The sequence below is a fragment of the Varanus komodoensis genome, unplaced genomic scaffold (genome assembly GCF_004798865.1).
Source record: "Varanus komodoensis strain SLA01 unplaced genomic scaffold, ASM479886v1 scaffold8, whole genome shotgun sequence".
NCBI lineage: Eukaryota > Metazoa > Chordata > Lepidosauria > Squamata > Varanidae > Varanus > Varanus komodoensis.
The window spans coordinates 39,952,041-39,966,529 of NW_025336481.1; the positions used below are offsets into that span (position 1 = coordinate 39,952,041).

Consider the following 14,489-nt stretch of genomic DNA (forward strand, 5'->3'; position numbering starts at 1 on the left):
GATATATTAAATGAAGACAGAAGGTAAGTGCAGGAAACCTCTTAGGGGTGTGAAAAAAGATGAGGAGGGGTGTCCATGCACTCTTGCTCTTTAGGGCGGCATATTATTGATTTCTCTTTGCTTGATTTATATCCTGCCTTTGCACCCAAGATCATACTCAAGACAGCTACCAATAGTAACATCCATATTCGGATCTGAATACGACTGCCAGTTGAAAGTTTAAGAAAAACAGAACTCAGACCATTAGGCCTGATGGATCAGATCAATGGACCATTTAGTCCTGCATTCCCACAGTGGCCAATCAGATGCCTTGGCGTTGCTCCCAAGATAGACAGAAAAGTGGAACCCTCCTTTCCTCATTGTCCCTTAGCTTCTGGTTTGCAGCATCATATACTTCTGAATTTAGTGGATAGAAGGAATTTTTAACATGCCTCAAATTCTCTGGGATTGGTGAACATTCCAGCCGTTTTTGGAACATTCTTTCTTAAGCATTTCATTAATGCAGTGCAGAGGGAAACTGGCTACATGGCTTCCCACGGAACAGATAAGAAGAGAAATTTTTGGAGGTCAAGCTATTTGCATGGTCTGTAATGCTTGCAGTGGATGTCAAGATAGTGATTTCTGTAAGTGTGATGGTTGAAGGGGAATCCTCGATTTTCAGAATCCGAAGGTTTGGCCAGCACCAGCTCCAGGACTCAGGTAGCCCTGAGCGAGATGTTCTCCTAGGGTGGGCATGTGTCCTACTTTACAGAGAACAGCCAGTATTTGAAGGCATCCTCTGTTGGAAGGGCTGTCCAGGCCCAGTCTAAAGATAAAGAACCATTAATGAGGAGAGCAGGATGGGCCTTGAAGTTGCTAATCTATAGTGAGCAAAATTGCTATGTCTGAACACAATGAGAGTAGGTTGTTGCTGCGGTTAACAAACCACCTACGACCCTTGGGCTGTTTGGGGGTTGTGGATGGTTTGTTATCAACAGCAACAACCCACCCTAAGCCGTTCCATTGCAGCCAGAATGCCCTGCACGTGGATTCATCCTGAGGAAGGGAGGGGGTGTGTTGAATTACAGAGGATATTCTGTAAAATCGTCCTTTTTTTCAGGGACCATTTTGACTAAAATCCAGAAGATTCTTTCCTGAGACATTCTGACTAAGCTGTAAGTGAAACTCATCCTCTCTGTTTTGTGTATGAGTGAAACTGGGCAAATATTTTACCACATTTAAATGTGCCCAGACGAAGTTCCTTTGCGAGCCAAATCTGGCCCCTGACCTGTTGGGTATGCTCAAGATTTCCTGATGTACTTTATTTAGCTCAAGGCAAAGAAAATTTGTCAAACAGCCTTTAACGCTGCCTTCCTTGTATGGTAACTGATGTTTACTGTGACTGCTTAGTGACAGTGGAGAATACCATGCTATCTGCTTACTGTAACCTAGAACTGCAGGCAAGCTTTTGTCGAGTTAGCTGCTCTGTGTTGCATTTCCCTGAGCCTAAACAGAGGGCTCTGTGGCATTCTGCTTTGCTGTGAATTTTGGGCCCTGCCCGCATGCTTGGTTCTCGTCAAACATTTTGCTCACCATATTAGGCAATATGGACAGCGGCCAACGAGCAAAGAGCTTTTCGAGTCACTCATTGCTTGCAAAAGCATCTCTCCTTCACTGCTCATTTCCCTTAATCGGGTCTGCTGGTTTATTCTGTAAAAGAGGAGGAAAGCCAGTGTGTGTGTGTGTGTGTGTGTTGCTTGCTTTTTTATGCTGTCTGACTATCACATTTGATGATTTGAGGAAACAAAAGGAAATGGTGTGAAAAGTGGCCTCTGCCACAAATCATTGGCTTGAGTAGCTATCCAAAGCCTTTCCCCCCAACTTCTGGATGGAACTTGGGTTCCACATTCCTGGGTGGGTCTGATTATAGCTGCTAAGGAAGAATGAAAAAAGCGCTCTGCACATGGTCAGGAGAACACTAGTCTCAGTTCACATTTTCAGGGTTGAGACCCAGCATGCAAGAGGCGCTCTGGCACTGCCTGCAATTAAGTCCTCATAAGAGAGCCAGTTTATTTTTACAATCTGATGAACTTCTTACATCGGAAGAAATTCAGCTTGACAATTCAGCATGCAATTAATTAATGCTAAGAATTGCTCATCATTTTATGTATTAATAAGAATACATAAAATGATGAGCAATTTCCAGTAATTAGATATAATTATTAAGTTATTTCTAGGCCATGCTTTGGCCCTTCAAAGGTCCCCATGTAAAACAGCTCATGTAAAAATATGGAGGGGGAGGCAGGAAAAAAGAGGGATCGAAATGCAGTTAAAATCCAATAATATGGAATATCATCAGTAAGGGGAGAACAAGAATTGTACAGATTAGAAACGTGTGAAATGATATAGCAGAAAGTTAAGGCAAGCCAAATTTCTCAAGATGCAGTCCTGCCAATTGCAGTCACTCTGGATGGTTTTGGTCTCCTTCCTTACCTGCTTTCTGGAATCCTCTTTGACTCCTTCTCCGAGGTCTCTTTTCAGACCTCAAAGAGGCAGCTGTGAGTGGGAGGAGGGAGCAGAGTACCAGTTCTCAGTTCTGAAGCCAGAGCTCTGTTTCCAACCTTGGTTCTGGGAATTGGAATTATCCTAGAGACCCCTAGATGCTGCCTAGGGGGTCACAGGATTGCTCTCTCGGGAAAAGCGCTCCAGAACTGGACACAGCAACAGAGATGGCCATCTTCCACATCATCCCCACCAGCGCCTCCAAAGGTGATGCGATGCAGAAGAAGGAGCTCTAACTTCACAGTGAGGCTGAGGAGGTGGGCAGGATGTCATGGGAGAAGGCAGTCCTTCAATTGTTCTAGTCCTGTATTATTATTCAGGCAAAGGATGGGAGAATAAGCAATGTTTGGGTGCACTGAGGTCCTCTATTTTCTACTTCAGTGCTTGCTTCTTTTCCACTTCCGAATGCATGCATCAGGAGTAGAAATATTTGGTAAGAAAGTCTGAAGGTACTGCTGGTGGAAATCAATGTCGAACCAGAACCTAAACACAGCATATTTAGACAGTTACCCTTGCTTATAATCATTAGCCATTTATGTATCTATGCTGACGGCATGCTGGGAGTTGTAGAACTGTTTAATTATAGGATTGAACCTTGTATTAAATATTCCAAAATTCCAAAAAACAAAAACACAAAAACACACAGGCCAGGGAGCCATTCTCTCAATTTTTGCAAAGCTCTATGTACACTGGGAGAACTTTGTTGATACACATGGACAATAGCTTTGCAAATTGCTGAGAAGCACCAGCACTGCTAGCTGGCAAGTTCAGATTGATATTTCAGTGAGTTATGTTACAAAATGCAACCTGGTTGATCTTCCTTGTATCTCCACAACTGAAAGGACCAAGCCAAAGGTGGGCAACAGGTGGCCATCCAGATGTTTAGACCTGCAGTTCCCATCATCTCTCCCCATTGGCTGTTCTAGTGAGGGTTGATGGGAGTTGTAGGCCACCAATAGTTGACCTCTTTCTGGAATAGATTTACTGGGTTGGAGATGACTCCAATTTAGGACCCTCTGAAATCAATGAGACGTGTGTCATTTATGACTAACCTGCCCCTTTGGTTTCAGTGAGAACACTCTAAAAAAGTCTAAATATGGATCCAACCCACAGTTGATGTCAGTGTTGTACTTAAATGAAATCTAAAAGTCAGGGAAGGGACCTAAAGCATCTGTGATAAACCTGCCTTCATAAATTCCCTGATTGCTATCTCTTTGCAAGGAGAGAGAAGGTGTTATCGCTACAAGAATAAGTTTAATGCAACAAGCACTAAGAAAGAACAGGGCATGAAGCCATTAAAATGTGTGTGGTAGAGACTGCATCTTCCCATCAAATACATTTCTGTGCTTTTCCTTGAATGCAAGGAGCAGGAATTGGCCTGCTGTATCATTGACAAATTCTGGGCAGCAGCTCCAACGTATGTTCAGAGTGCATTACAATACCAAATAGTTCCACTGCACAAAGCCACAATGTCATTCACCTGCAATGGAAGCAAGATACAGTCTTCATTTTGTCATGCTTTATGCTGCTCCACTTTAATGGCAAATCGTATCTTTGGCAAAGCACTCAGATAATTTGGGTATGAAGGAAGATTTAGTTTTACAGCTATTAATCAGGCATGCAGCTGTTTGTGGGAAGATAACCATAATCGAATGTCATGCTCTTACAAACAGGTGGATTTGCTTATGGCTTAGCATGTCAGTTAACCAACCTATCATGCATTCTGTTGGCATCCATTCAGGTAATGGGTTTGTGCTGGTGAGCAGCAAAAGTCTGAGCAGTGACAGAGCAACTCAGGTTTGGAGTCAGATTAACTGTAGTGCAGGGGTTCTCAAAGTAGCATCCTTGGGTACCTCGTATGGTGCCCACCAAGCTCTCTGCTCCCTGCCTCATTAAAAAAATGCTTTGGAAAATTGTTTGAAAAACCCTGGAAAATTTTGGGGCAGTATCTACTCCTTTGCCTTGCTGTTGCCCCTCCCTCCCAGGCTGTAACCTGGCACAGAAAAATTGGCACTGTGTCTTTGAGCCATCCTTGAAGGTGGCCCTCAGAGGGCAGCCTCAGATGCTGAGCATGTTGTCCAAGTAGATTTATGTCAGGAGACACACTGTGTCAGGTATTGTGCTCCAAAGCCACGTAAGGCTTTGTAGGTTAAAACCAGCACCTTGGGTAAGGCTTGGAAGCATACAGGTGTACAGGACAGAAAGAACTTAATAGAAGAGAATTTATTTATTCATTTGGAATTTTTGTATGCCGTCCCATTTGCATAAGCCTCAGGACGGCTTCCAACATATAAATAAATATCTATACGAATACATATAAAATCTGGAAACATTCTGGCTAATAATTTAAAACCAATAAATAAGATCAGCTATTATTAAAATTTCATTTAAATAAAAAGTTCTTGGCCTGGTGCCGGAAAACAAATAACGACGGCGCCAGGCAGACCTCTCTGGGAAGCACATTCCGTAAGTGGGGCGTCACCACAGAGAAGGCCCTCCTCCGGGTACTCACCCTCCTAATATCTTTCACGGAGGGTTCCCGGAGAAGGGCCTCTGCCGCCGATCTCAAGGGGTGGGAGGGCACGTGTGGACACAGGGGGAGGGGGGGAGTATATGTTCTGAATCCATTTTTTTAAACCATACCTTCACAGGATTCAGAGCCTCCTTGGTTTCATTGGGATGTCAGTCAGTTTTGATCAGCCGACAGTAAAGGCTTCAAGATTGGGTATACTCAGGATAAATATTAGCTCTTGGCTTCAGCTCTCTGATTTGCAAAATGCGACTATTAGTGCCTCCCAAGTTTGCTTCAAGGCTGAATAAAGCCAATGCATTAATAACAGTTGGGATTGTTTAAGGCTGAGAGTCACAAGAAAGTAATGAAATGCCTAACAAATCTGCGTAATATATTAGGCCACAGAAACAAGTCTTTTTCTAACATGGGGCAAAAGGAGTGTGTGTGTGTGTGTGTGTGTGTGTGTGTGTCCATCCGTCCATGTGTGCATGCATGGAAAGAATAGCATTACAGTGGCAAGGTCTGCCTCCAACCTACATACATTTGTTAGAACATCTGTAAGGAGCCCACACACATACAACAGGATGCACGGAGGTCTCTTTCCACACAATCGAGGACCCTGCTGTGGCAGGAGAGAGGAAGCGAGAGAGAAGTGCATTCTTGTGGGCTCTTTGCAGATGTTGGATTGAGCGTGTTTAGGTCAGGGAGGTGGAACCTGCCACGGCAGTTGCTTTCCCCCAGCAAGTCCCTGAAAAGGGCTAAAGGCAATTCTTGCAACTGGGTAGAAATCCAGTTTCCACTCCTCCACATTGCAAAGCCAGTGTTACATGCTTTGCCCAGTATGAGGTCTCCATCATGAATCCAGTCATGGCCCAAAATCTGTTCATTCATAGTTTGAACAAAGCAGGGATGCTTCTTTTCAGAGAGGAGCCATACCGTTGTCACTGCAAAACAAGAAGAGCATGCCCTCTTTCTTTCCTCAATTGCAGGCTGCTCTGCTCATGCATTTTGCTTTGTCCAAAACAACTGGGAGTTTTCCCTAACTGGATAAAGAATTGCTTAGCTAGGTAATGGCTTGTCAAAGAGAATGTTCCTGTTTCTACATATCCACAGGATCTACTTAGACAATTTTCAAAGATAACATTAGCAGCTTCAAATCTATGGAAAAGCAAACACGAAAACTTGAGTCTGATTCCAGAGAAGATAGAGAGATGCATCTGGTTCTGCATTGTTCAGTGTGGGGTTATTTACTGCCCTTTGGAGTGGAGCAGAAAGAAACCCCCACTTGGTTTTTCAGTGAAACCCCAATTTAGTAAATAAAGTAGGGTGAGTAAGAATTCTCATTAAGAGAAACATAAAAACCCTAATATGAAACACAAGCACGCAACTCAGCACAAAATGCTGGCACATCTTATCCTCATTACCATCTTCGGAGTAGGCTGCTGAGGGGCTGTTCCACATCACACAAAAGGTATGGTTGCCAGGGTAAGGAAGCAGGGGGCAACATCCTCGAGGACCGCGTGGGGCTCCGATCCATCCATTGGACGCATGGGGGAATTGTCCGAAGTGCCAGCTGCAGTGGCTGCTGTTGCCACCACTATGGCCTCCCTTTTCCACTGGGGAGCAATCCTAGCCCAGTGGCAAAATACATGCCTGGCAAGCACATAATTCCAGGTTCCATCCTATATATGTTTGCTTTAAAGGAAGAATGTGATTTAGGTGATGTGAAGGGCCTCGGATTGATTCCTTGGAAAGCTGCAGTCAGGCAGAGTTGGGTCAATTATCTGACCCAGTATAGGACAGTTTCCTGTATACTTTTTATTTATTTCTGATTACTTTTATGCCTCACCCTGTTTCCTCCTGCAGGAAAACTGGGGCAGCTTACATGAGACCCTCCTCCTTGTTTTATCCTCACAATAACCCTGCGAGGTAGGTTAGGCTGAGACAGCAGTCAGTGATTGGGCCAAAGCCACCCACCCGGGACTGAGTGCCAACTAGAACCCAACTCTCCTGAGTCCCAGTCTAACCACTACTCCACACTGCTTGTCCAATGAGGGTCATGAGCACAAGCAACTAAATCTAACGCTAATGCAAATCAAATGAGGAAGGTCTGTGTATACATTGGACTGCATTTGATTTACATTTATTCTTTACTTTAAAGACTTATATCCAGCCCTATTTCCAGGAAGAACTCAAAACAGCTATATATGTATATACATTATATACAAACATTTATAGCACTCTCTATTCCAGATAATTATGAAATATTTTATATTATAATATATACAATATTAATGTGATAGGCCAACAACAATAATAATTTCTAGAGATGCCAGAGAAAACGGGGAATATTAAAAATCAATGGGGAAACTATCTGGCCAAAGACCTTATTAGATAACCATGTTTTTGCCAGCTGTGAAAGTCGGCCTGGATGGGGCCTGATGAGACCCTGTTGGCAGCACATCCGTTTGGTGGAAAAGGCTCTGTGCCTAGTGCCTCTCCATCGGGCCTCACAAGACTGAGGGATCTCAACTTGTATCTTGGTATATATGGGTAAGATGGCATTGCCAATTGGATACATGGCCAAAAAAGAGGAAACACATCACCAAAAGGAGGACAAAATAGGGGATTGTTTTCCATAACATAAGCATATATTAATGTATATGTATTTATTTAGATGAACACTTTGAAAGAATTATGGGAACCTGGTCCAGACAAATCATGGGTTACAAGTCTGGGTTGTTCCTCACCCAACAGCCCACAATTCCGCATTTGGATAGCATACTAAAGAACTGGAATCAAGCATTTCTGGGTTGTTTAGCTCACTTGGAGAGACCGGCTGGCTGAAAGTCAGACCTTAACTCACTCTTGCTGGTTTATTATTACCCAGCTTTAAATAAACACTGGTTGACTGTGATGTCTGAGCTCAGTCTACACCTTAAATGGAAATGCAATACATCTTGTGACGGGGATGAGATAGATGAGAACCGTGGCTGGTAGCTTGTGTGCTTTCTGTCTAGGATCTAGCTGTCAATTGGCGACTGTGGGGTTCTGGCCTCCCTCTTGATATTGCTTTCTCTTTCAACCAGAAGTGCATTGGACAGCCCTACAAAAAAAGCACGTTCTCAACCATTCCTACTCATCCCACTGGTGGGACTTAGAAGCAGTCTAGAGGCAGGCAGTACATTTACTAAGAATTTGCTCTCTCTCCATCCTCATGTCTACCTGTAAGTATGGCATGTTATCCATCTGCAACATTTTGGCCTACTACTGATGTTTAACTAATGATGCAATTCTTATTTTTATCTACTTAACCATAGCAATAACATGTATTCCCACTAATACTATTGAATTTTTTATATGAAACAGCTTAGTGCTTTACAGTCACCATACCAGTAAAATTTATGCTCAACAGCATTAGTACAATTTTCAACCACAAATGGCATTTTTTTTTTTTTTTGGTTTATGCTTTAAACTCATAGCAATAAAATTTACTCCCAGCTTCTAAGCCTTTAAAACTTCCCATAAATGATAGATATAATAACAGAAGGTTTATAAACGTAGAAATGTCATTCCTGGAAAAAGTGATTTTTTTTGTCCTATCATGGTGGATACCAGCATCTTTGATCAAGGAATCTGTGGCACATAAGACACGAAAGACAGAACCAGTGAAACAGAGAAATCCTTCTAGTAGAACAATTCTTTAAATTAGGGTGGCCACATATCTTAGTTTACAGAGCATACTATTAAATAAAACAACCACAACCTTGCAAGGAGATTTTCGGTCATGAAGCATATTCTGAAATGGCATCATCCTGCTGTTGAGCTGGCCCCTTCCCTTCCTCCCTCTGGTTCCAAAACTCAAAACAGCCCTCTGAAATGCAGCTCTTTTATTCAGACTCCACATATAGCAGAACAGTCTGAGCGCTAAATAGCCTTCTACCATAGCTGAAAAGAGAAGCCTCTGCTCATGTAAAGAGTAGAAACCAGAAACGTCCCCTGTGTCCTTCCCTTTCAGTAAAACTTCTGGCTCCACCATCAAGTGTGGCTCTTGCTGCTGGAAGGCAAGACAGAATGAATGGCAAAGCCCCTCCAGCTGAGCGTTTCGTGTCTCCTGACACGCCCTCCCACTGGGTCGAGGACTGGGCCTCACATCTGCTCCCCCTCCCCTGCTGAAATCCGTCTGCCCCTTCCAAAGCAGGCTGATTCAGCCTGAGAAACTTCACTAGGCATGGTTGGAGGAGCTTCAAAGGCTTCACCCCCCCCCTTGCTCCTCTTCCTCCTGGTCAGAAACCTCCGAGGACCCCCACTCTGCAGTGTGCGAGGGACAAGGCCACTCTCTACGCTAGCTGCCCAACAAAGAGGTCTTTTCCATTTGAACCCAAATTCACCAGCAGATTCGACCATACGTGCCGGCTGGGCCTAAGAGAATCCTCGGAAACAGCTTCACACACTGTGCAATAGAAATTATGCTGTGAACAGGTGAAAGAGAAAAACCTACCAGTCAAAAGAGAGAGGGAGGCTGCTACTAGAGGGGATTTGGAGAATATGGCAGAATACTGCGTTATTACACGCACTCACACATGCAGAGTCATGCGTGTCAAGGTTGCCCACCTGCCAAGGTCCTTCACCCACCAAGCTGGGACCACTAACAAAAGACTCCCAGGGGTTGCTGCTTCTTGTTCCCTGTGCCACTGCCTTGCTCCCCTGCCTCTTGCTCTGCCCGGACCATGGTGGTGGAGGTGAGGAGGTGGAGACGCCTCGGCCTGCTCGTCCTTGGGCTCTCTGCCTGCCAAGCAAGCAGGTGGTAGCGACACCAAGAAAGAGGGTGGAGAGCAATCGCAGCTTGTGGCAATACTGACACAAGAGGAGGCCCAGTGATGATGTCTTTCTCAGGAGGCCTCAAAAAAATCTGGAACCTGCAGTGAGTGTCCACAACAAAGTCTTGCTTGGTGCCGCTGGAAGTCAGCTCATGGAGGCCTAACTCCTCCTTTGCTGAGATACGTGTGTGATGTCTCCATGGCTTGCTTGTGGCCCACAGGAATGACTAAGTTCATGCGGTCCTCCCTGCACCCACAAAAAGCATATCTTCTCTGAGGACCTGGCTGAGCAATCCAAGCTTCACAGAACCTGGATGGAGCTCGGCAGGCCAATACAATAAGCAGTGAATTGCAAGACTCATTGTGTGTGTGTGTGTGCGTGTAGATACCCTGTGGTTATTTTAGTTTATGGAATAACGAATATTTCTATCCCAGAAAATTCAAAACCTAAGGAAAAAAAGCTGTGTCCAAAAAGCCAAGGACAAACCAGATTGACCCCTCCCAAAGGAGAAACATCTGGAACACATCTCCTCTCTATGTGTGTGAGGACAAAGGCATTGACCACAGAAAGAACCCTGCTATTTTTGTTCTTTCTCTGACCAAAATATTTACGGACCACTTTTCTATTAAGTTAATATTCAATATTGCCTGAACACACACACACACACACAATGAGTCTTGCAAACACAGTTTGAAAGTTCATTTATTTTATTTACTGCATGTGTATACGGTCCTCTAGTTGAAGGGTTTTTAAAAGGAAAGACTTCTTCACATAGCACATCATTAAACTATCACAATATGCCGCGGAGTCATCATGTGGGTGGCTTTAAAAGGGCATTGGATGAATGCAGAGGCTTATGAATGGCTGCCAGTCCTGATTGCTCCATGCTACCCCCAAGATTAGACACAGTACACCTTTCCACCCCAGCTGCTGGGAGGCACGGGTGGAAGAGCATTGGTGCGGTCGTGTCCTGCTTGGTGCTTGGTGGCTGCTGTATGAAAAGAATGCTGGACCAGGTGGGCCCTTGGTCTGATCCAGCAGGCCTCTTCAAATGTTGTGACATGAGTTTGAGGAACATGCAGCTCCCTGTGCTGCAAATTCTTTGCAGTTCTGATCAATGCAAGTGTGGATCTCTCCTCGCCTTTATAATGAATTGAAAATCTATTTCTGAAGGCGCTTCATGTATGCACTGGGGAAACAAGAAGCCTCTGGATTCCAGTGCTACCGTCAGGGCTGTTCTTCTCCCCTTGCTTCCAGGTAGACCCAGCCAGGCAATGGCTTTCTAACTAAAAGGACTGATTATAGTACTGATGACCAGACAGGCTGACTTTAAAAAACAACGGAAAAGTACCGGAGAAGGCAGTAACAAAAGAAACAAGTGAAGTTAGCATTCTGGCTACTAAAAAAGCAGTAACTAAGATGTTGATTCCAGCTGAATGGCTTTCCTCCCTTCCAAACTGAAGTGGCCAAGCCATCCTTTCAAGACAGATCGTCTTGCTTAAGATCCAGTTGCCCAGAGCCTTTGCTGCTTCTCAGCGGTTCTTCCTCTTTTACATAACAGTGTATTCTGGGATTAATGATGCTTTATCTGCTTCTCTTCTCATTAGTGTGCCCACGGTATTTGAAAGTGACTGATTTCCAGCAACTGCCTGGCTTATCTCGCAGTCTTCTGGCCTTGCCATTTCAGCTGTAGATTCTGCCCTCTGCTTCTGGCTCAGAATCTGTTCCCGCATCCTTCTGAGGCTCTTTTGTAGGGAGAATGGTCCTAATCCCTGCGGCTACATGGACAATAGCCATGGAAGCCATTGCAAAGCCATCCAAAACAGCGGTAGCTGAAGAAGTGCAGTGAGAACAATCCTGGGGTCCCTCGGCAAGTGTCCCTTTGACCACAGCATGTTCAGAAAATTCCTTTGTGGGGCAGAGAAAGTGTTCCAGCCCCAAAGGGGGAGGCAGAGAACCATCCCTTGCTTACAGGGAATCATTCCAGCTGCCTCTCTGAGGTTGGAAAATGGACCTTAGAGAGGGAAGAACAGGTGTGTTTTGGTGAGAGGGGAGACTGGCGGGGATGAGATTATTTATCCTGACCCTCCTGTAGCCTCCTTCCCTCTCTCTCCAGAGTGCCTCCTAGATGAGCTAAAAAGGCCATGTAGCAAAAATAGAGAAGATTGGAGGACAAAAGGCAACAGTTGGCTCTCCTCCTATCCTGCTGGCTTTGGCACAGCAGGTCCCAAGAATCTCATGCGTTTGGTGGCCTCCAAGCAGGGAGAATATATCTCATAGGACTGCACTCGATTCATCAACTGTGGCTCAGGAACTATAGCAGTCCATCTGGGAGGAGACAATAATTGTTACCAAGATATTCCTATCAAAATGTGTTGGGCTAACACTCTCAAACTTCCTTGAAAGCTAGGCCAGAGCTTATCTTAGATTCTCAAGTCATTTCCTGTTTGCTTGGCACAAGCAGTTCTTCTCAGAATCCATACCTGCAGATTGTCTTCTTGGAAGAAGCAATGCAAGAAACTCCCCCACCCCACAATTACTCGGCACCTGGCACTTATTTTTGGCCAATATTAATTTTCCAGCAGGCTGTGCTGCCCCCTTTGAACTCCCTCACCACATGCCCACCACATTCTCTTGCTTGTGTAGACCAAGCCTAAAGAAAGAGGTGAGGTAGACAGAGGATTGCCCCAGCCCTAGTATTAAAGGAGGCTGTTAGATCCCCACATAGAAACAGAGTGAGTCAGAAGGGGCCTCCCGGGCCATCTAGTCTGACCTCCGGCACCAGCCGGCGCCGCTCATGACATGCCCACCATGTGGATGTCCAGCCTATCCTTGAACACCCGCACCGATGGGGCCTCAACCACCTCTCGTGGTCAACGACCATTGCAGCTTTTAGTTTGAGTGTTTGGAGAGCTATCCATGGTGGTGAACTCCATCCCCAAAATAGGTTCATCACCATGGAGCACCAGAAAACTCATAAAGCTATTTGTAAAGCTCAAACTAAAATCTGCAATGGATGAGGAATCCCATGGGCATAGGAGTCAATAGCTTCCTTTGGCTTAAATCCAGTACTACAAGGAATTTCCTGTGTCCCTCTTTCCCTTAATTCTATATTTTATTTATGTTTATTTTTATTTAACCATTTTTATATCATATGACATCTAAAGTGATCCTGGTGAACAATAAAAAGAAATTTAAAAACTATATTAAAACATAATATCACTAAAACAGACAAACAAACAGAGGCTGGTCATCAAAGAGAGACTTCCTAAAATAAAGGAGATGCTAGAAAAAACACCAAGTGGGTATCTGCCTGAACTCCAGAGGATGGGGTGTATTTCCCTCCCACCCCAAAACACACAAACACTGTCACTCCTGCATCAGTTAGTACTTTGCCCCTGCTCAGCTTGATGGACATCTGGGTTCTAGTAAAAACAAAGTAGATTCTAGAAGTATCTGCCTTGCCCTGCAGAAATATGTGGCTGCATATCCCACATTAGAGAAGAGAGTCCTCTATTTGAAGTTACGTCCAATTTCAGGGGTATTAGAAGAACAGTCAAAGAGTCATGCTGGATCAGCCCAAGTCCGTCTAATCCGGTGTTCTGTGCATACATAAGCCAACCAGCTGCCCATGGGAAAACAACAAGCGGGACAGGACTGCAATGAAATCCTCTCACCCATGTTCCCCAGCCATTGGTGTACATAGGCATACTACCTCCATATTGGAGGTTGCATGCGACCCTCAGGGTGAGCAGCTATGGAAAGCTTCCTCCTCCATGAACTGGCCCAAAGCCCTCTGATAGGCAGCCCACAGACCTTTCCTGTGGCCACCACTAACCCTGCCACTAAAGAGCAAGGTGAGCAACCTAAGTATGGTTCTTGGCAACCTCCTTCGTGCCACTGCCGCCTCCAGCAGCAAACCTGCGGAGGTAGGGGAGCAGCCAGGATCTTGGTTTCCTACCTGATACGTACACCACTGATGTGCTTCAGGCCCGGGAAGCCTGCTTTTGCACTTGGATCAAGGGTTACTATGAGAGGAAGGCCGTAGCTGTTGTTCTGCATCTTTCCCATTTGTGTTTGTCCTTGGAATGCAGTTGTTATTTTTGGCATATTGAGCAGCGTTATTGGCAATTTACTGCTTCGAGGCCTCTTTGCTCAGTTGGCGCTTTACTTGCTTGACATTCCATTTCGAAGTGGCTTTTTGTTTTACCCAGAAATGAAATGAAAGAATGCGATGCAGAGGCCTTCAAGACGGATCGCACTGGAGAAATAAATTCCTAATCACTATTAAAGCGCCTCCCTTCCTTGGGTTGATTTACAAGACGAAGAGGCAGGGGGCAAAGGGGACTGCAGATTGCGATGAAGAGCAGGCCTCATGAAGGCTTGCCCATGGGCTCTGGCTGAAGGTGGCTGTCTCACTGCAATTCCTACAAAAATGGGTTGAGCAATAAGAAACCCAGACATCTGATTTGCAACCCCCCATCTCCGAGTAGTGAGATGTTCCAGGAACAGCTATTTGCAGGGTCAGTTTCTGTGCTGCGTGCAGACGCAAGAGATTACCCTTGCCCTGTCTCTGGAAGCACAGTCCAGCCTTCCAACCCCACTTTGCCCCGCC

The 14,489-nt window shown here is 45.0% G+C and overlaps 1 protein-coding gene across 4 annotated transcripts in view; it reads left to right on the forward strand.

The window, feature by feature from the left end:
• The window catches only part of CALD1 (caldesmon 1), a 203,995-nt gene that overhangs the window by 48,379 nt on the left and 141,127 nt on the right, over window positions 1-14,489 (forward strand). For 2 of the 4 annotated variants that reach the window (XM_044455647.1, XM_044455649.1), the window contains exon 2: window positions 1,100-1,154. The exons of the other annotated variants lie outside the window; for them this stretch is intronic. The gene's annotated coding sequence lies outside the window, so the exon portion shown is untranslated. The remainder of the gene's footprint in view (window positions 1-1,099; window positions 1,155-14,489) is intronic. 4 annotated transcript variants of the gene reach the window in all.